General features: G+C 36.8%; 1 pseudogene; it reads right to left on the reverse strand.

Moving 5' to 3' along the window:
- The window catches only part of LOC149177625 (serine hydroxymethyltransferase 3, chloroplastic-like), a 110613-nt pseudogene that overhangs the window by 74128 nt on the left and 14685 nt on the right, over positions 1 to 21800 (reverse strand).

Here is a 21800-nt window from a genome sequence, read left to right on the forward strand (position 1 = left end):
TGCGCCACTAGTGAAGACTTATATTTCCTGTACTAATTTTGATTGTCTTGTTTAAATGCATTGAATTGATTAAGAGTAACAGGAAACGAAGTTAGATCCATCTTGTTATTTCATGAGCCTATAAATGGAGATTTGTAACGTTGATATTGTAATCCTTTTTTTTCATTAATAATATGATAGCAATTGTTAAGTTCAATGCGTTATTTTACTTCTTAGCGATGTAAGTCTTTAGCTTACCTAGTAGATCGGCAAGGGCCCACCGAAGCCATCAAGGCAAGTTTTCCCTTTGTTTAAGTTATTAAATAGTTTAGTCTTTCCATTTTTATTTTACGAGTGATGCTTTCGTAGTTCAAATTGTATTTGTGATATAGATTTAATGATTAATTGTTTGAAGTACACATCAGATAAAATTTGAGATCTCACCATTCACCTACATGCACCACTAGTGAAGACTCATATTTCCTATACTAATTTTGATTGTCTTGTTTACATGCATTGAATTGATTAAGAGTAACAGGAAACGAAGTTAGATCCATCTTGTTATTTCATGAGCCTATAAATGGAGATTTGTATTGTTGATATTGTAATCCTTTTTTTCATTAATAATATGAACAACAATTGTTAAGATCAATGTGTTATTTTACTTCTTAGTGTTGTAAGTCTTTAGCTTACCTAGTAGATCAGCAAGGGCCCACCGAAGCCATCAAGGCAAGTTTTCCCTTTGTTAAAGTTATTAAATAGTTTAGTCTTTCCAGTTTTATTTTACGAGTGATGCTTTCGTAGTTCAAATTGTATTTGTGCTATAGATTTAATGATTAATTGTTTGAAGTACACGTCAGATAAAATTTGAGATCTCACCATTAACCTACATGCGCCACTAGTGAAGACTCATATTTCCTGTACTGATTTTTATTGTCTTGTTTAAATGCATTGAATTGATTAAGAGTAACAAGAAACAAAGTTAGATCCATCTTGTTATTTCATGAGACTATAAATGGAGGAACTTGTTCCCTGATTTAGAATATTCAATTGCGGTACTTGAGCATTGTATGGTTTTTCATTAATTGTGTGACAAAACGAATTACCGTTTGTAGAATGAAGTGTTAGTTTGTAATACTCACTTTCTAGACCATAGTGCAGCAAGCAACAAAACTTATCTATTGTCAGCACATATAGTGCATCAGCTCTACTTATTATGATTCCCAGGTTGATAATTAAGTATCGAGGCAAACACTCAATAAAAGAGTATTATCATATATAACATATATACATGATGCATAACAAATTACCAGTTTTTCATTAATTGTGTGACAAAATGAATTACAGATTGTAGAATGAAGTGTTAGTTTGTAGTACTCACTATCTAGACCATAGTGTAGCAGACAATAGAACTTATCTATTTTTAGCACATATAGTGCATCAGCTCTACTTATTATGATTCTATGGTCGATAATTAAGTATCGATACAAACACTCAATAAGAGAGTATTATCATATATAATATATATACATGACGCCATAACAAATTACCAGTTTTTCATTAATTGTGTGGCGAAATGAATTACAGTTTGTAAAATGAAGTGTTAGTTTGTAATACTCACTATCTAAAACATAGTGCAACAGACAACAGAACTTATCTATTGTCAGCACATATAGTGCATCAACTCTACTTATTATGATTCCCTGGTCGATAATTAAGTATCGAGGCAAACAGTAAATAAAAGAGTATTATCATATATAATATATATACATGATGCCATAACAAATTACCAAAACAATTCCCTCTGACCAAAATAGCCTAGAATATAATGACTGTACAATCATATTTTGATTCCATCACATGTATCCAAAACAATTCGCCCTTTGATTAATCACGAGTTAAAATAATCTATACAAAGTAAAGAATTTCAATCACAAAAGTTTATTTATACACAACAATATGAAATAATTTCTTTATAAGACATATTCGATGCTTTAATATTTGCAATTATATCAATCATCTTAATTTGGTAATTATAGAAATAATCTAATTTAACACATTATTAGACATCAAATTTGGATATCAGAACCCCCCATCCCCTTGTAAGATTCTCTCACACAGCCATGCATGCTAATACTAACTGGATTTAATTGCACAACGCCTCATCAACACACATCGGCTAAATATAGTAAAATCGCAGGGCATGACTGTTTCATTATTTTCAGTCATCTTTCAATCATCTCAAAATATTTGGGCATTCTCTAAAATTTCTTGTATGGTTTCTTTTCTCATCCGAGAATAAGAGATTATTGTATTAAAGTGGCCCAGTAAAGAATCCAAAAGGACCCTTGACCCTTGAATGCCCATAAACTTTACTTCGCATAAGCCCCCAAAATAAGCATAGACAGTTGCATCTAGTGATATAGAAAATGGAATAAGCATCAAAATAATGACGAGGATTCACAACACCTAGAACCGTTGATATTCGATCAGTACAAAAAACTCAGCAAGAATCCTTCTTTGCAGCTCCTATATTTTAAAATCCACGCACATTACAAACCTCTTGTGTGAATTAAATTTCAACATCTTCACATGAAATACTATTGGCAACCATCACATATAACTAGATTGTCTTAGGCACCTTCATAAATTTAAAGTTATGCTGAGAAAGTTAGGTGTATTGATCATTTGATAGCAATATTTATTATCACCAAGTCAACAGCTTAAAGCACACGAATGTCACCTCCTAAAGAAACCAAAACAAAAGTATCCAAGAACGGTGGACTTTCGACTACCAAAGAGTAAACATGCACCGTACATATTTTTCAAAATTCATCACAGTAACCAAAAGAAGGATTAAACTAACAAAATTAATTTTGAGCAAATGATAAAATAGTAAGTAACCCTCAACTCTGTCGAAGCCCACTCTATCACACTTAATGGAAGAAAAAAAAAATGGAATCATATTGCAGTGAAGGCTTTCTTTGCAGAAACACTGCTAGAACTCGCAGGAATCACCTTCAGAACATTAAACCTTATAGTCTTGGACAAGGGCCTGATACAAGCAAATCATATAAAATGTTAACAACCAATAAAAACACAAAAAAGAGTCACAGGTTTTAGTGGATATTCCCATAAATAGATTTACCTACGTTGCCCAATGATAACATGATCCCTTTCTTTGACATAGAAATAGGGTGAAATATGGGCTGGTATGTTCGAATGTCTCTTTTCATATCTGTTAAGTATGCATACATTCAAAAATTACTACTTAAATGGAACTGTATAGAAATATAATTGCAATTCACTATAATGTTCTCTAGTTACCTCTGATATTTCTTGACAAAATGGAGATAGTCCCTATGGACAATAATTGTCTGTGTCATTTTAGCATTGTAACATGTTCCAGCTAATATACAACCTCTTATTGAAACAGTACCAGTGAATGGGCACTTCTTGTCGATGTAGGTCCCTACATAAAAACCAAGAAAACCTAGTTCACACAATCCAGTGGAGAAAGACCCAAAAACATATAACAGACAAATACGTGTATTGACAATCTAGTTTAGAAAGATTGCATCAATATAAAATAATATGCACCGATCAGAAAATATTTGCACGATTCAGTGGAAACCGAAAGACCAAAATAAAAATTATAGATAAAAATAAAATAATAAATAAATAAATAAAACCAAGATCATTGCACAACTTCTAGTTCATGTATCAGAATCAAGAAAAAACGAAAACTAATCATAAGAATGACATCTTGATTATTCTTAAGATTCTTAATTTTTCTTTTATTATCATATGTTAACGATGAAGGAAAAATAAAAAAATTAATCAGTGCATATAGATAATATTAAAAATAAAAACAGTATGGCAATGATCATTCAACTACCTCTCAGCACCGAGTATCATAACTTCTTGAAATTAGTTCCAAAGCTTTGAATCTTTCAGGTAAGATCGGATATGCAAAACGGAGTCTGTAAAGAATACCATCTTTCTCTGTAAAGAAATAATTAAAAGCGAAAATCGTGTCTGTAAAGAATACCATCTTTCTTTGTAAAGAAATAATTAAAAGTGAAAACCGAGTCCGTATTATTTTTATGACAGTAACCCCGCAGATGATTTTCCTGCATCTAGAATGATTGTTTGTTGGCCATAGCTGATACAGGGCAAGCATGGGGTTATCTTTGCAGTTGATGATTTCTTGCTAAGTTCCCTGCTGGTAGTGAATTTAATTAATTGCCTTGGCACTGATTGACCAGATAGTAGAAGTTGGTTCTGTTGGCAAACCTATGATGGAGGGAGTTCCTACTTTCTTTGAAAATTCTCAAAAGGTGTCTTAGAACAAAAGATATATTGTAAACGCAAGAGATAAAACTGTTGCAAGTTGGTTTTGTTGGCAAACCTATGATGAAGAGAGTTCCTATCTTCTTTGAAAATGCTCAAAAGGTGTCTTAGAACACAAGATATATTGTAAAAGCTTTAGACAAGACTGTTGCATCATTACTTATGCTATTAGAATTTGGTACTCAAAAAGCACTTCCATACCTGGCATGTTATTTTTACCACTAACGTTCTTACTAAACAGGGGCTCTTCAGCTACAAAGACCTACAGAACATGTGTTCAAAGAATTCAAAACATCCTACAAAAAGGCTTTTTATTGTATCAATTTGGATGATTCATCATATAGCTATTTTTGAATCACAGTAGCTACTTCCCTGACTTCACAGACACTATATATTCTGGTAAACAATAAGAAAGAAATGTGATTCTGCATTCAATTAATTCATATGGATTGATAGTTGAAGATCTACAGCATAGTGTGAGCCTGGTAAGTGATCGATGCACGTATTGGGCATGAGAAGTCTGTTCCAGACTATACTAAATTATAAAGGGCTCTTGTTTACAGGTTTAATTGTGTTTTTATCATGATGGAGTCAATTTTCAGTCTTAAATATGAAGACTTAAAATGTATTTCAACCTCAAATGTATTTATGGGAAACAACTAAAAATCAGTGTTAGAATTTTCTCCAGAGTCCAATACACATGGATCAAGTAAGTTACATTTAAATTGGCAAGCACAAAGACATTTCAAATGGCACCAGGATCCCTGCTTTCCAGATGGTGATAATTTTCAGTCTTATGGGTGGAATCATGGTAATTTCCTTGCATGCAAGTGGCATGCATCTTCAGTCTTCTCAGGAGAAACACCAAGATGGTCGATGCCCACATAGGAAACTAAAATGTCTCCAAGTAATGGGTAGCACTAAGATAGTCACAATATGTTCGTTGCCACAATCAAGCATTCTTGTCCCATCGAGTTCCCAATATATGTTGTTAGTAGAGCAGATATGATCTCAACCATTATGAGTTCATTCAACCATACCCCCATACTAACAAACAATATTTTGGGAATTCATAGCAACTACACCATTTCTATACCTGGTGTGTCTTCTTACTCGTGCAACCTTGCTACAAGGAAGCATTTTGGCATTCAAATGGATAATTTAATAGAAACAACAATTAAATGCACAATAATATATACAAACAAAATATATCGCAATAATCAAATCTGCCCAGAATTTAATCACCATACCTTGAATAGCTTCTTTGGGGGTCTTGAAGCCAAGACCCACATTCTTCCAAGACCTGTTGCCACCTTTTCCAGGACGTTTCCCCTTCCCAAACTTCTTAGAACTGCAACAATATAAATTAAGGATCAAAAGAGAAGCAAATCAAAATATTCTAAACATGAAATAAAATCAAATAATACTGCAATGTGATTACCTGAGAAAGACTTTTGGTTGCTTTAGAAAAGCTCTCTCAGTCTATGAAAACAATACAAGTAATTTGTATCAGAGATGTCCCATTAGTTGATAACAATGACAATACTAACAACAACGTTTTCACTGTTCACCCACAAATACAAGCTTCAGAGTGGCATAGAATATTGGAAAAAGGCGTTTGGCTTCTATTAAAAGGGCTTGTTATGGTTAACTGCTTTTTTATAAATAAACCCATCTACCAATATTTGAGCATAGCGATAGAATAATAAAATGGATGATCGGAGAGCCTATCCCAATATTACATATATACACATACCGTGCATTGAGATTAATAGCTTTAACATGAGCTTGCAACTCCAAACACGCAAAAGAACCATGACAAAATCAAGAACCCCGTTTGATAAAAGTCCTAAAGTCTAAACTCAAATCCCTATTTTTTTTAAAATTAAAAGTCTTGGGCAAATCCTGAGCTACCCATTCGTAAGACAACTAGAGAAGAAAAGACCAGCTCAAGGCACCAACACATTGGAATATCTTGTTATTAACAAGATCCTAATAAAGTTGGCATCATGGAAACTTTGTCCACTAATTTATGTTATTTCCAAAAATTTCCAAATAAGGACCAAACAGTCTAACGCGAATCCTAAAGCCAAACTAAAAAGGGACCAAAAATAGCTTTTGGCCATTCTACACCCCAGATTACTGAGGGTCTAACCAATAAAAACTTATCAGATCTGGGCCATTAATCAATGCGTTGAACCATTCCACACAAAAACAAACACCATACAAAACTTTGCCAATGAAACAAATCGCTACATTAACCCTATTTCAAGTGAATCTCAGCAGGGAGTGAATGCCCCAACGACTAAAGCCCTGAATCCTTGCCTTATTGCATATAGCCAGAACGAGGGACTATGCAGAATATTGTCCACAAACAACGCAACCTTCTCACTTTCTAAATAGGCAGGTTCAATCTGGTAATTGCAATGTATGTCACCTTGATCAACGCTAGAGTCATACAAAACAAAACCGCTGCAAATAGCTTAAGCCCCAATGCCATGTTTTTCATGGAAAGAGAGACAGGATGAAAAAGAAGGGTTTCCTTAATTAAAAACTGGATATTGTGGGCCAAACAAATGTAAGAAAAGCAACAACTACCATAAAACGACATGAATATGAATGAGCTCAATAAACCAAAATCTTCTCCACTCCAGAAACTCGCTTGTTCTTCTGTGAAAATCCTAAAAAATCCAAAATACATAAAACAAACCATAAAAAGCCTTGAAGGAATAGAGCTCGAATACCTGTTCTACCATGGCTGTAGGAATTCAAGACTTCTAACTTCGCATTTCAAGGCCTCGGCTGCTCCCGCTCCTGCCTGAGAAGTTACAACATTTTCGATGGAAAGATGCCGATTTCATTTTTCTCGCCAATGTTACGAGGGGGATTTCTTCTGCTTCATCATCGTGATAGTCTTTTCTTTGCGCATGAGGCGGATGTTCAAAGCTCGAGTCCAGGCAGAGCCCTTGTTGGCAGTGTGATCCAAGCACATGTCAACTGCGAAACGAATGGCTTGCTGGCGGTCCCACTTCCTCATTAACCATTCAATTTTGGATCAGTGTTGGATCAACGATCACAATTCATTCAATTGTCTAACACCATAAATCCACGGTCAACAATAGGACACGGCGACGGCTGGGGCAATTCATTTCAAAGGGAAACGCCTTACGACGCAAAAATAACAAAACATAAATCAAAATATATACTAAAAACAAAACATAAAATAAAAATAAAAAACAAAAAAAATCCAATATATAAAATAAGACAAAAAATAAAAATCAAACATCAAAAATAAAAATCAATCATAAAAATGTAAAAAACAAAAAACAAAATTAACGATAAGAATTAAAAAACTAAAAAAAAAATTATAAACAAATAAATAGTAAAAAAATTGGGGAAAAAAAAACTATAAAATTAAGTTGGTAAAAATAGAAAAATTTAAAAACACTAATAAAAATAAAAATAAAAATAAATTAACAAAAAATAGAAAATTAACAAAAAAAATTTAAAAACTACTAAAATAAAGATTAAAATGTTGATTACTTAAAAAAACAAATATAAAGAGATATATAAAAAAAAACAAAAAAAATAAAAAATAAAAAATAATAATAATAATAATTATCTCATAAACCATAAAAAATTATTTAAAAAAAAAAATTAACAAATTTTTATTTTATTTAAAAAAAAATAAATAATAATAATAATAATTAAAAGATTTTAATTTTTTTCCAAACAACTTTAATTTTTTTATATAAAATTTTAAAAATTATTTAAAAAGATAAAAAAATAAAATAGTTATTAAAAAAATCTAAATTTTCTATAACGTATTTTTTAATTTAAAAAAAGAAAAAAGAAATCATGTGGCAGGCAGAGGGGCAATTCCGTACAGGCCCTCCGCCTAGGGCAGCGCCACCATGGGCAGCGGGTGGGCGGAGGGGCCATGGTTTTTTCTTTTTCGGTAAAAAAAAAAAAAAGAAACGTTAAAAAATAAATCAAATTTTTTTAATAATATTTTTAATTTTTTAATATTTAAATTTTGAAATTTTAAATGTTTTAATTTTTAATAAAGAAATAAAATTGTTTAAATTTTTTTTTTAATTAAAAAAATGTTTAAAAAAATGTGTTTAATTTTTTTTTTTTATAAATAATAAAAAAAAATTGTTTAACTTTCTTTTTATTAATTTGTTTTTTAAATAAATAAATAAATTTTAATCGTTAATTTTTTTTTTTAAATAAAAAAGTGTAAGCTTAATAATATTTTTTTTTTTTAATTAAAAATATATATATATATTTCTAAAATTTTCATATTCTTTTGGTTTTTTTCTATAATTTGAGTTTTTTTGTTTTGTTTTTTTTAGTGTTTTTAATATTAATTTTACTAGTTTTTTTTTTGGGTTTATTTTCTATTTTTTTAATTTAATTTGTTTTGTTTTGTTTTTTTTTGTTTTTTTTTTCCTATTTTTACTTACTTAATTTATGTATATATATTTTTGCAAATTCTTTTATGGTTTATGAGATATTTTTTTTTTTTTTAGGTTTTTTATTTTGTTTTTTGTCTTTTTTTTATATATATTTTGATATTTTTTTTTAAGTAATCAACATTTAAAAAAATAAATAAAACAACTTGAAAATTCATTACGTAATGATAATTTTAAAACAAATTGGACATAATAAATTTTAAGGTGTGAAAAGTAAGTCCTCTAAAAAAAAGGTATGCTGCATCAGCGCGTTTCAAAATCAGCATGAAAATCACTAACATTTAAAAACAAATATTTATATTTGATACATAAGAAAATTTAAAGTGTCAAAAATATGCTCCCAAAAAAAAGAACTATATTCTGCATTACCACTTTTCAAAATCAGATCACGTTTTTACTACCCCTACGAAACGGGTAATCGTATTGGCTATTTAAAGTGCCAAAAACTACGCTCTAAAAAAATATGTGTTCTGCATCGCCCCTTTTCAAAATCAGGTCAATCTTTTGCTATCTCTACGAAATGGGTAACAGTATCAGTTCCCCTTTCAAAGTTTACGTTGTTCAATGTAGGTGGTCAGGAAGCATTTTCTTTCACCGATGGGTTCTCTAGGTACCACAAAATCAAAATCGCATTGGAGGATAGGAGAAAGACAACCTTTATGACTGAGTGGGGTTGCTTTCAATATACTGTAATGTCGTTTGGATTGAAGAATGCACCTGTTATCTTTTCGCGTGTGGTCGTCGCAGCATTCAAGGAATTCATTCATAAGTTCTTGGAGGTATATTTTGATGACTGGACTGTATTTGGGCTAGTTAAGCGCCATGTAGCGAGCTTACACTTGATGTTGGATACCTGTCAAATATACCGGCTCTCTCTCAACCTCAAGAAGTGTCTGTTTTGCATTCCTTTTGGGAACTTATTGGGGCATGTGGTTTGCAAACAAGGGCTGACGATAGAACCCATGAAGATCACGGTGATTTTGAACTTGGAAGTGCCAATGAGTATGAAACAGTTGCGCGCTACTCTGGGACATACGGGATATTACAAGAAGCTTATCAAAGGTTATGCCCAGATCATCGTGTCGATGGAAAAATTGTTGAAGAAGGATGTCTCGTTCTGCTGGAACGATGACTATAAGAAAAGCCTGGATATATTGAAACAAAAGATGGTTACCATGTTGATTCTAGTCTTCCCGAACTGGAAGAAAGAGTTTCATGTACATGTTGACACGTAATGTATAGCGCTAGGGGCAGTACTAACACAGGATGGCGGAGAATTCTTGGACCACCCTATCTCATTCACAAGCTACAGATTATCCAAAGCAGAGAAGAACTATTCCACCACTGAGCGCGAGGGGTTAGGTGTATGGACTCCAGAAGTAACACTACTTGCTAGGAGGCCACTTTAAGATGTATACGGATCACTTTGTGCTCAAGTATCTGGTCAATAAGCCTGTGTTGGGGGGGGGGGGGGGGGGCAAATTTGCAAATGGCTCTTATTGTTCCAAGAGTACGATTTTGAATTTGTTGGGAAGATTGGACGATTGAACATGTGACCAAACCAATTGTCGCACATCGAAATAGGGAAGGAACCTACTAATTTGGAGGAAGGATTACCTAACGCGCAAATCTTTGATGTGAGCGTCGTGGATAGACATTTTGAGGATATAATACACTTTCTAACAATTGGAACTGTGCCAAAAGGATACTCTGTCCACCAAAAGAAGGAATTAGTGGTGCGTGCGACAGACTTCTCTGTCATTGCTGGGAATCTATACAAGATGGGGAATGATGAAATACTGCGAAGGTATGTAACTGAGTTTGAACGAAGCAGCATCCTTGCAGATGCTCATGGGGCGTTGCTGGAGGACATTATGCAGGGAGGGAAACCACGCAGAATATTCTACATGCAGGGTTGTGGTGGCCAACCCTTCATTAGGATTCAAAATCATATTGCAAGGCATGTGATGTATGTCAAAGAACAGGCAGGCCATCGCAAAGGGATGAAATGCATTTGAATCCACAAATGATGTTGCAACCTTTCAGAAAGGGGGCAATAGATTTTGTAGTACCCATTCAGCCTCAAGGGAAGACAAGCGGGAGGTACATTATCACGCGATGGAGTATCTGACTCGTTGGGAAAAAGCACAGCTGATGAAGGATTGCACAGGCACGACTATGGCAAAGTTCCTATTTGAGCATGTACTGACGCGATTTGGATGTCCAAGGATCTTGATGAGCGATCATGGTACACACTTCTTGAATGAGACAATCAGCTCACTAACAGAGGAATTTCAGATGTATCACCAAAAGAGCACACCTTATCACCCACAGGGTAACGAGACAGTGGAGGCGTTCAAAAAAGTGCTTGAAAATGTGTTGACCAAGGTATGCAATGCTCAACTAATAGGACAGACACCCTTTAGGCTGGTATACGGGGTTGAATCGGTAATGCCTATGGAATACATCATGCCTAGTCTACGCATAGCAGCGCTCATGGGTATGACGGATTGCGGAGCTCTAGAAGAGAGGCTCGTGCAATTGGACAACCTCGAAGAAGAGAGATGTTTGGCTAGATTTCACCAGCAGGTCCAAAAGCAGCGTGAAAAAGTGTGGCATGACTGACATATTAAGTTGCGAACCTTCAAGGTAAATGATCCGGTTTTGTTGTATGATAGTAAGTTTGATAAATTCCCAAGAAAATTCAAGATGCACTAGTTAGGGTCGTGTGTTATTAGGGATATTACTGACAGAGGCGCGGTACAGCTGGTCAAGTTAAATGGAGAACCCTTCCCAGGAAAGGTGAATGGCAGTCACTTGAAGCCATACACTGGCAATCTGGCCATGTGACTATATGAAAGTAACACAGTCTTAGCACTCCAAGTAGCTGAAAGGAGGTGCGGGACTATAAACTACAATGCCCGGGTTGGGGAGTTGTGCAATGTCAGGACTGTGCAAAGCAGCAAAGTGTCACAGGGTCCGCAACAGCGCACAGGTCCGCCAGAAAGTGATCGTTAAAGTCACTATTCACGATTTGATGGTCGGTTTGAGGCCAAATGGAGTAGGCGGCAAGCATTTAAGGCGAAATTTATGGGTTAGATTCTTGAAAATATGCCACCAATATAGCATTAATGGGCTAAATGTGGGGGGAATGGTCAGATTTGAATTCAAAAAGCCCTATAAATTACAAGTGGTTGTCCAGCTAAAAACACTTGACATTTTAAAAATTCAGTTGTTGCGCTATCAGCTATGTATGGACCTTTCAAATTTTGAGGCTTTGAGAGCAAGTTCAGTGTTTGAGACATTATCGAAGGAGACATAGGACCTCCTGACTAGAATGATGTCGACACCCGACGAAGCCGCGTGAGAAAATGCGATAGTCGAAGCCCCAAAGAGTGCTGGAGTAATAGTTGAGGTCCCTAAATCACCCAGAACACCGAGACCTAAGAAGGATAAGCAGGATATGATCACAGTGTGCATCTCACAAAGAAACCCAGAGAGGAACAAGCTCACCTTGTAGGAAAAGGGGAAAGCCATTAATTTGGATGCCGACGAGGAAGAATCTGAAGAACTCCTGGTGGATGAGGAGGACGTAGAAATGGAATTTGAAACCCAATATGCAAACCCTATTACCCAGTTACCCGAATATGTTCCTCTGCACAATGGCAAAGTGAAGGTACCAAAGGACATAGACAAGAACAAGAGCTCCCTGCAAACGTCGTTGCTCCCATATGACATTGTTTTTGAGGGGCCACACTTAGGGCGGGTTCTTGTCCTAAAGTTTGAAGATTGGGACCTCACAGATCATGAGAAATTCCCTCATTTAGTGATTGAGTAGCTAATGCACCGACGGATGGACGTGACTATTGGAACGATTGAATTGGAGCCTCGAACATGGCTCAAGAGTGTAGAGAAAGTCGGGTTGCTTAACCTACTCTGGGTGCCACATTACCACCAAGCCCCAATAACTGTCTTCGTCATCAGGCAACTTCTCTACTTGGTGCATGATGGATGTTTGTGGCTGGAGGAACCCATTTCCATCATAGATCACTTAATTCATCGGATCAAACGGCTGCCTTACTCAGGGGAGGATTCAACCAATATATCAAAGGGAAAAGGTGGCGATTTGGCCCTCATGGAAGCTATGAAGAAGAAGTTCAAGTTGGAGAAGAGGAAGCGAGGATATGCCATCTCCAGCATGAAAAACCCTGTAGTCAAAGTCACACCACAAATTTTAGCAAGAAAAGTGATGCAGAAGTGTCGCGCAGATGAGGTGCCAGTGCCTATGATTGCACTAGCGGCCCAGTGCACTGAAGGAGTCCAGTTCAATTAGGCAAATTATCTATGTGGTGAGTTCTTTGCAAGCTGTCGCGAGGCAAAGGAGTAGAGCAAGACATTCCACTATGCGTGGCTCTTGCTCTCGATCTTACTAGTGGCATGGGAGTTACCCGAAGATAGCCAATTCTTTTCTATCGCACCGGACCTTCTAGAGGCAGTGAAGTACACTTCACTGTGGGCGACCAAGGATGCACAACGTATAAAATAAAACAATATCTTTTGGATCTTGATGGAGATGAGTATCCGGATGGTGATCAATTGCAAGCCATGGTTGTCGCCCACAGTATACACCAGTTTGCAGATCTTTGTAGAGTTCAAAGTGGATTCCTACCATGTCTTTATCAAGGCACAAAAGGACCCTATGAAGAATAAGGTGGCACAGACCCACAAATGACTTCCACCCAAATCAAGTGTCTGCAACCGCGAGAGAAGGCAATGCCATGAAAGAAAACCAAGCCATCAAAGACATCCTTTGACTCAATCACCCTCAGTGAGGGGGATTTGCACAACATTGAAGAAATGTTGAGGGATGTCACCATGGAGGTCCTCCAATAATTCGAAGAACAGCAACAGTTGGTATTATGGGCTCTCTGAACAGAGCTGTAGGAGTTGCAGGTTCACACTCCATAGGCTGGCATAGTGTCCACTAGCCTCGTGATCAGCACTTCAGCTGTTGAGAAGATGTTGCGCACAAGGGTGACCAACATAATAGTGCTACCAGATGGAGCACTCACAATAGAGAATGAGGCCGACAGGCCCACGGTTAGCAGTCTAAAAGGGGTAGGATTAAATATCGTTGCACACCCTCGAGAGACACTCTACCTCTTGCAGGATGGAGTCACCGTAAAACTTCAGGCCCAGGAAAGTCGTGCTCTATAGGTAATGAGTGAGCAGTGCATCAACATCGAGCAGCTGGGCCTACAGTGCAACGAGGAAGTGGAGCAGAATAAGCAAATAATGCAGGTAGTAGAGGAAGCCTGCCGAATGGTCCCAAAGTCAGAAATTCAGGTAGAAGAACTGGTAGAGGTGCACGTCCACAAGTTGGCCATAGGGGTTCACGACGCTTAAGCATAGATGTCGTGAATTTAGTTGGAGCTGAACCTACAGATCGTAGAATTGCAGTTGCAGGCTCAACCTTCAACTCCACCGGAAGTCAGGGAGAAGCATACCACCACTGTTACAATAGCAACAGTGAAAGTTGACAATGCAGTGGCAGACTGCATGCAGCTTTTTGAACAGTCATTCAAGGTCCTAACCACCCTGTAGGAGGACCCGAATGTAGAGCGCCTGGAGATAGAGGCGCACGAGCTACAACAAAGGTATGACGAGGCCAAAGGGACCATGCAGATGGTTGCCCTTACGTAGAGGCTTGCACGAATGCAAGAGGCAAAGGTGCTCAAGGAACAAGTGGATGTCGCTCGGCACAAAGAAGTGGTCTTAAAATCATGCATACAGCCATGGATAGATGCGGCATATAAGATCACAGCCTCCATTGAAGGAAAGCTTGCACAACTGCAGGCAGCTCAACAGAAAATTCAGGGCAGCAGTTTAGTGGCAGTCACCGAACAGTGAGTGGAAGAAGTCCAGCAGGCGGCCACTCAGTGCACTGCCAAAGTTGTGATGATCCAAACAAAGCTGGGAGGTCTTTGTGCTAAGATCTTCGCACCTATAGAGTGACTCTAGGGTGAGTCATGATGTTTGTGTTGGGGGCCTATTGGGCACAAGATCCCCCAAGGGCAGTTTTGGGGCTAAAAGCCCATATTTTGGTCCAATTTTGTAATCCAAATGTAAAGACTTTGCGTTTTGTGGTCACGGAGCGCGTAGGTGTTAAAGAGTCATAGGGTTGTCTGCCCTTATTTTGGAAATGTAATTTCAGTTGTAAGTAGTTAGAGGAAATTAAGAAAGCGTCGACATGTATGAGATATAGCTCTGAAGTAGAAGTCTAAGTTTGGGTTGTAGCGTAGGTGGAGGCTCTCCAACTGAGTCTGTAGAGGCCTAGAAGTCCGCAGCTGAGTGCACGGACCCCTGCAGGTGAGTGCGTAGGGCGAGTCGAGTCTGTAATCATTTGGAATTATCAATAAAGAGAAGTATTCTGCAATTTCTGCATCTTTATTTCTTGTTTATGCATCTGTTATATTGGGTATGAATTTCACTTATAATTCTTATATGATGCGCGAATGTATGTAAATGTATTGGTTAAGTGAAGACAAGTAAGAACATTTGTTTACATGAATCTAACTAAGACCTGTTAATAAGATAAGAAATACACTTAGCCTAGTTGGGAGATATCGCAGTTCATTGCCCTAGCAGTGCGAAAGGACTCCAGTCCCTGGTTAGGGCTACGCGGAAGCCAATTGTACCCTTTAGGGAAGGTACTGAAGGGTGGAACAGAGGGTTAAGCAACCTTCACGAAGGCACATCTAGCTAGAATAAACTGACATCACAACCATCTCAAGGGTGCAGAAACTTGGTTCCAGCATCCCCCCATACTTCTTCGAGTGAGACTTTAGTCCGCGCTCCGCGGGCTCATGCTAAAAGGTCTAGTAGTGTAGGGATTTGTTTGGCTAACTAACGTTGAACCTGGGTCAGACCCCCTCAAGCCAACATTTGTCCCATAGGATTCACTTAAATAAAACCTCTTTCTTGAGCCTTCTTAAATAGAAAGAGGGATATGGACTAAATATAAAAAGAGGTTTTATTTATTTACCATACCTCTAGTTTATTTATATTTTTATTTATTTACCATACCTTTGGAGTAACTATGAAAATAGGTTTTATTTACTTACCATACCTCCACTTCATTTATATTTTTATTTATTTACACCCTTGCCATTTATGAAAACCAGATTTGAAAACAAAGAGCCATTCATAGAAGAAATCAAGGCGATTGGTACCAAATACAACCTTGCAAACCACCTCCCAAACCATAAAATGGGAAATTGCAAATGAATTTAACATTGCAAAGCACAAAATCGGGTGATTGTAATGGAATATAACCTCAACCTCCCAAACCAGGCGAATCGGGTCAAATGAGTCTTTTCATAATTTATCTTCCCCTTTTTTTGGGGCTAAAATCAAAAAAATAATTATCTTTTAAATAAAAGTTGGGATAAATATATGAAATGGGTGTTTTATAAAAATTAATCCCCTCTAAAATGAAAAACCCCTTAAATTTCTCCCTTGGGCTAAAATTCACCCCTAAAATTTACCATGCTCCTGCTCTAAGTCCTTGCTGAGGCCTAATTTGGAACTAAGCTTGGCCTTCTTCCTATACATAATTTTGAATCCCTCACTAAAAATTGCAGTCCTTGAAGGGGACTCTTCTTCTCTTCTTCTCTTAGTTGTTTTCTCCTACATGGTAGGAGTCTGTACTGTAGAGGATGAAAATAGCTGCTTTTCTGCCTCTTGTAGGGTATTCTCAACCCATTCCAACTAGTTTTTGTACTTCTCTATCTTCGGTCTAGATGTGTGAAAATAAGGAGTATATTTGGTTTCTACTCTTAATTTAGAAATGATCCCTAATGGATCATATGACCATGTAAAGCTTAGGTTGATCTACATTTCCTTTAGTAATTTGTTTGCTTCTTCCCCTGTTGCTCTTCCGTTGCAAATGAAAGGCCCAATCTCTATTTCGATTTTGAACTGAGACTTCTTCTTGGTAGAAACAAAGTGGATCTCATCCATATTCAACATCTGCCTTATGTACTCTAGAGCAAAAATCCTCATTGGGAGGAATTCAGGTAGCTTATAAGGTGCAAGCTCACACCCAAATATTCTCAATTTTGTATAGTTTTGGTAGAGCTACCAATCCCCTATCTAAACTTGGTCTAATAGCTACAACACCTTCCTAATTTCCTCACTAATCCTTGGTTCTATCATGCTCCCTAAGAGATAGATTGTTGGATGCACAAACATCTTTATGAACTGTTTATATGTGTATTCATTTTGTTCCTTCATCACCAGAGTAGTCCAAAGATGACCGGCTATTGCTTTCCTTTTTTATCCAACTTTTGCCAAGCAAGGTTGACATTGTCTCCCTGAAAGTATAAGAACATATAAACTAATACAGAATAATACTTGAATACCTCCTTAATTGGGAATTTGATAAGTTGTTGATGAATTGACTCCGCAAGAAATTGGCTAAAGTTAAGTATGATGGAAGGCTTAGAATCAGCAGAGAAAATGGAAAAAAATCCTATGATGGCCACATCTACCAACTGATCAGAGTAGTAGCCAAGGAGGTAAGAGACAACTATGATGATTTGTTTGAATCTCTTAAGGAAAATAGAGGAGGGATAGGGAGGATTTTTCTTTGGCAGTGGGGCATCTTGTGTTAAGAATAGCTCAAGAGTTTTGGCCCTCTTGGAAAAGTCTAATTTCTAGTATAACTCAACAAGTGCTTCATAGGAAAATGGGGTGGCATTCTTTACTGTGCGGAATTGCATCAAATGGTCTATGGCCTAAGGAATAATGGTAAAGATGATTTCTCCAGTGGGGGTAATGATGGCCCTTTGTCTTGGGAAATAAGATGCATGGCACTTCCTAACGAACTCTAGGGTGTTGTGGGTATAAGGAAAAATATAGTGGGGTAAATTGGACTCCCACAACTGAATGTCATTGGATTTGTCAATGTATTTGTCCTCAAGCCATAAATACATCTCAAAAATGTTCAATTCGTAGAGAGTTTCATGGATTTTGAGGTCTCTGTCAACCAAAGGGATGTGTGGAAAATCAATGGGAGGATAAATCAGAGGATTGACAGGATCTTCTGGTCCTTTTTCCTTTGGAGGCATCTTTGGATAAGGCTAAGGATAGTAGTGAAAATTGGATTGGAGGTTTCAATACACAGAGAGGAGTCAGGTTTTGGGGGGAAAAACATCGGTAGTAGACATAAAACAAGTTAGCAGACAGTGTTGCTAGCTGGTGAAAACGTCGCAGTTTAGCCCAACAAACCTGTAACAAGGCAATACATTGACAGTGAATGAATTCAGTAACATGTTAACACGTGAAAGGTAAGTTTATATAACAGTGTGGCTTTTTAGTTGAATATGGTGTGGGTCCATTGGATTAACGGCTAAGCCATTTACTCCTTAACAATTTAATTGTGGAGGGAGTGGATGCAATTGGTGGAGCTAATGGAATAATGTAGTGGCAGAAGGTGAATGGCAGAAGCGCAACGGGTAGGAGAGCGGTATCAGAAGTGAGGGAAATAGCTTTTCGGAGGGGGGGAAGTGGTTAGCAGTTTCACCCGACGGGAGTCTAAAAAGCCATAGTGCTGACATGTAGGGGCGGGCATGGTTTGGAATGTCACCCATTTCAGATCCCCCCCCCCACCGACGGTAAAGTTTGAATGGTGGGGGGGTCGAAATGCCATGCGGGCCATTGGATCTTGGGAGATGGGTGAAGATGGAGTGAGAGGTGGTGGAGATTTAACATGATGTGACGGGACACCAATGGGGCTGGCGGGAATTAATTTATCACCTGAGGGGAATATTTGTAATGTATGAGAGGGGTAATAAACTTAGGAATAGGTGGGTGGAGGGTAATATGAGTAGAGGGGGAACTTTGGGGTTTTGAAAAATTAGGGATAGGGAATTAATACCAAAATTAATAGATATATAAAACCTTAGAGCAAAACCTTTACTCCTTTGCCTTTTCTTCTTCACATGAAAATAACATTTGATATTTGACTTGTGGCGCATTTTGACTAGCAGCCTATGCATTTATAAAAATATAAAATGAAGCCACTCTTTTCTTTTTTCTTCCCTAACATTTTATTTTCCTTTTGCCTTATTTGTTTAGGAAAGCAAACACCTATCATTTTATTGATATGGATGCCTATAAAACATTAAATTGGCCTAACATTTTAACTTTTCTTTCTTTTGCAACCATATCCTAACTTAACATTTTAAAATTATTTTTTACTAATATACTAACTTATCAAAACCAAGTAATGTTACAACATCGGCTCCAGCTAGGGACTGCTTCCCCCTGTGGGATGAAAAGAACAAGCAGATCCAAGTTCCTTCTCCTTGGGCTATGGAGTCTTTGCTAAAACAAATACTCACTTGCAAATTTTTCAAAAAATCAAATAAACTCTCCAGATATTTACAGATGATGAATGAGTGGAAGAAAAATTAATACTGAATGTAATGTTTCAAGTATTTCCCATTGACTGATAATGAGGAATACTCTCCTTCCAGATTTTGTAGGATGAATGTATTGTTCCCTTTGACTTCTGTAATTCTAAATGGACCAAACCAAAGGTTGTCAAATTTTGCATGATTGCCTTTATCTTCTCTCCTTGTATCCCACCTAAGCACTAGGTCACCTTTCTTGAAATTTCTTTCTCTAGCCTTTATGTCGAACAGTTCTTTTATCTTCTTTTGGTATTTTCTTAGCTTGTACTGAATTTCATCCATGTCTTCATTCAACTCAATAATTTGATTAATCCTTCTTGATAAATCATATTTTTCTTCATAGGATTCCTGAAATAATCTCATAACAGGTAAAGCTAAATGAGTAGGAAAAACGGCTTCCTTTCCATAAACTAACTAGAAAGGAGACTTGCCTATTGATGTCTTAAGAGAAACTTTGTTTGCCCAAATTCCATGGATTAGATGGTTGTCCCAAATCTTTTTATGGTCTTCAAGAGTCTTCTTAATGACCTTAACTAAGCTCTTATTGGACGACTCTGCTAGGCCATTAACCTATGGATAGTATGGTGTAGAATGGTGTAATAGGATTGAGTATTTTTTACTGAACTCAATCATTTTAACACTGCTGAAAGTGCTGCATTATCTATAACAATTTGTTGAGGACATCCAAATCTCGATAGGATGTTTTCTTCAAGAAATTTAATCACAACATTATCAGTTGCATTTCTAATAGGTATGGCTTCTACCCATTGGTAAAATAGTCTGTAGCAGTTAAAATCCATCTATGTTGATTACTTGATTGTGGATGAATTTCCCCTATAAATTCCAACCCCCATTGTAGGAAATGAGCATGAACTAATACTAGAACCAAAGGACATGCTGACAGTTTCTGTTTTCCTGCAAATAGTTGGCATGGTATGCAACTCCTTACTCTTGATCCAAATTATTTAAAAACTGTGGGCCAATAGAAACCTGCTTTTAAAATTTTGTAGGTTGTTGCTCTCCAGGCATAGTGTTCACCACAGAACCCTACATGAAACTAATCTATAATTACCTTTGTTTCATTTTTAGTTAAACAAAGAAGAAGGATATTAAGAGGGTCTTTCCAGTATAGATTAGCATTGATAATGCAGTATTTTACTGCTTTAAGCTTCAGGGCTTTGCACTGCTTCAAGTTAAGATCAACTGGACATTGAAAATCCCTAAGAAACTGCACAATATCAGAGTACCAATCAGAGAGTAGATATTTCTAATCTATGTGAACAAGAATGGCTTGATTTGAAGAAGGAGGTTCTTGTGGGTTCTCCCCTTCTATGAGAGGAAGAGTTCTTGTGGATTATCCTCAGATATTAAGGGAGGTTCTTGTGGATTCTCCCCTAATGAAATTTCAGAAACCAGATTTATCGACAATACTTTGCAGTTGGACTCATTTAACAATTTGACCAGGCCTTGGCATTTTACTAGCATTGTGGTCTTAATTTCAAGGTCAAATTCAAGGATTTTTGCAATTTGTCTCCCTCCTCTTCCATCAGTATCAGGCTGGATCAAAACATTTTTAACAGCATGATGAGGGACATAAGTTGTAATGTTTGAATGCAGGACATAGGTTCTAAAGTCTTTGAGGGCTTGAATTAAGGCATAAGCTTGTTTTTCAATAATATCATACCTAAGTTTAGCATCCCTCATAACGTTGGAAAAGAAGGCTATAGGTTGGTCATCACCATTTGGGTTCTTCTGTAAAAGTATAGTAGCTAAGGTTGTCTCAGATGCAAAAGAAAATATGCTAAAAGGTGAAGAATAATCATGGCTAGCTAATGTAGGGGCCTCAGATATAGCCTTTTTGATCTGATCAAAAGCATATCTAGTAGAAACTATCCATTTCACTTCATTGTTTTTCTTTAGCATATCAGTTATATCCTTAACTATCTCTACATAATTAGGGATGAACCTTCTAAGAAAATCTTTCAAATGATGGTTTGTATCTCTTCCTTATTCCTTGGTAGAGATAGCGCCTGAATAGTTGAAACTCTATTTGGGTCAATTATAACTCCCTCCTTGGAGATTATATGCCCTAGTAATTTCCCTTCCTTTACAGCAAATAAAGATTTCTTCGGATTGATGGATATGTCGAATTTCCTACACCTGTCAAAAACCTCCCTCAAGTGTTTTAAATGATTTTCATCATAATCAGAGAAAACAGTTAAATCGTCTAAATAAATGATAGTAAATTCAGATGTTTTACCTACAAATGCTAGATCCATGGCTCTCTGGAAAGTGGCTTCAGCATTGGTTAACCCAAATGGCATTCTAGCATACATAAATGTACCCCAACGTGTGGTGAAAGAATTTTAGTATTGGTCAACTTAACTTACCATGATATGTTTGTAATCAGAAAATCCATCTAGCATAGAAATCCTATTTGCACCTGAAACTTTCTGAAGTAGATGATCCATTTTGGGCAATGGATAATTATCCTTTAAATATGATTTGTTCA

The sequence above is a fragment of the Pinus tabuliformis genome, chromosome 4_1, assembly GCF_031772625.1.
Source record: "Pinus tabuliformis cultivar Carrire ecotype Pingquan chromosome 4_1, CPIR1, whole genome shotgun sequence".
Taxonomy (NCBI): domain Eukaryota; kingdom Viridiplantae; phylum Streptophyta; class Pinopsida; order Pinales; family Pinaceae; genus Pinus; species Pinus tabuliformis.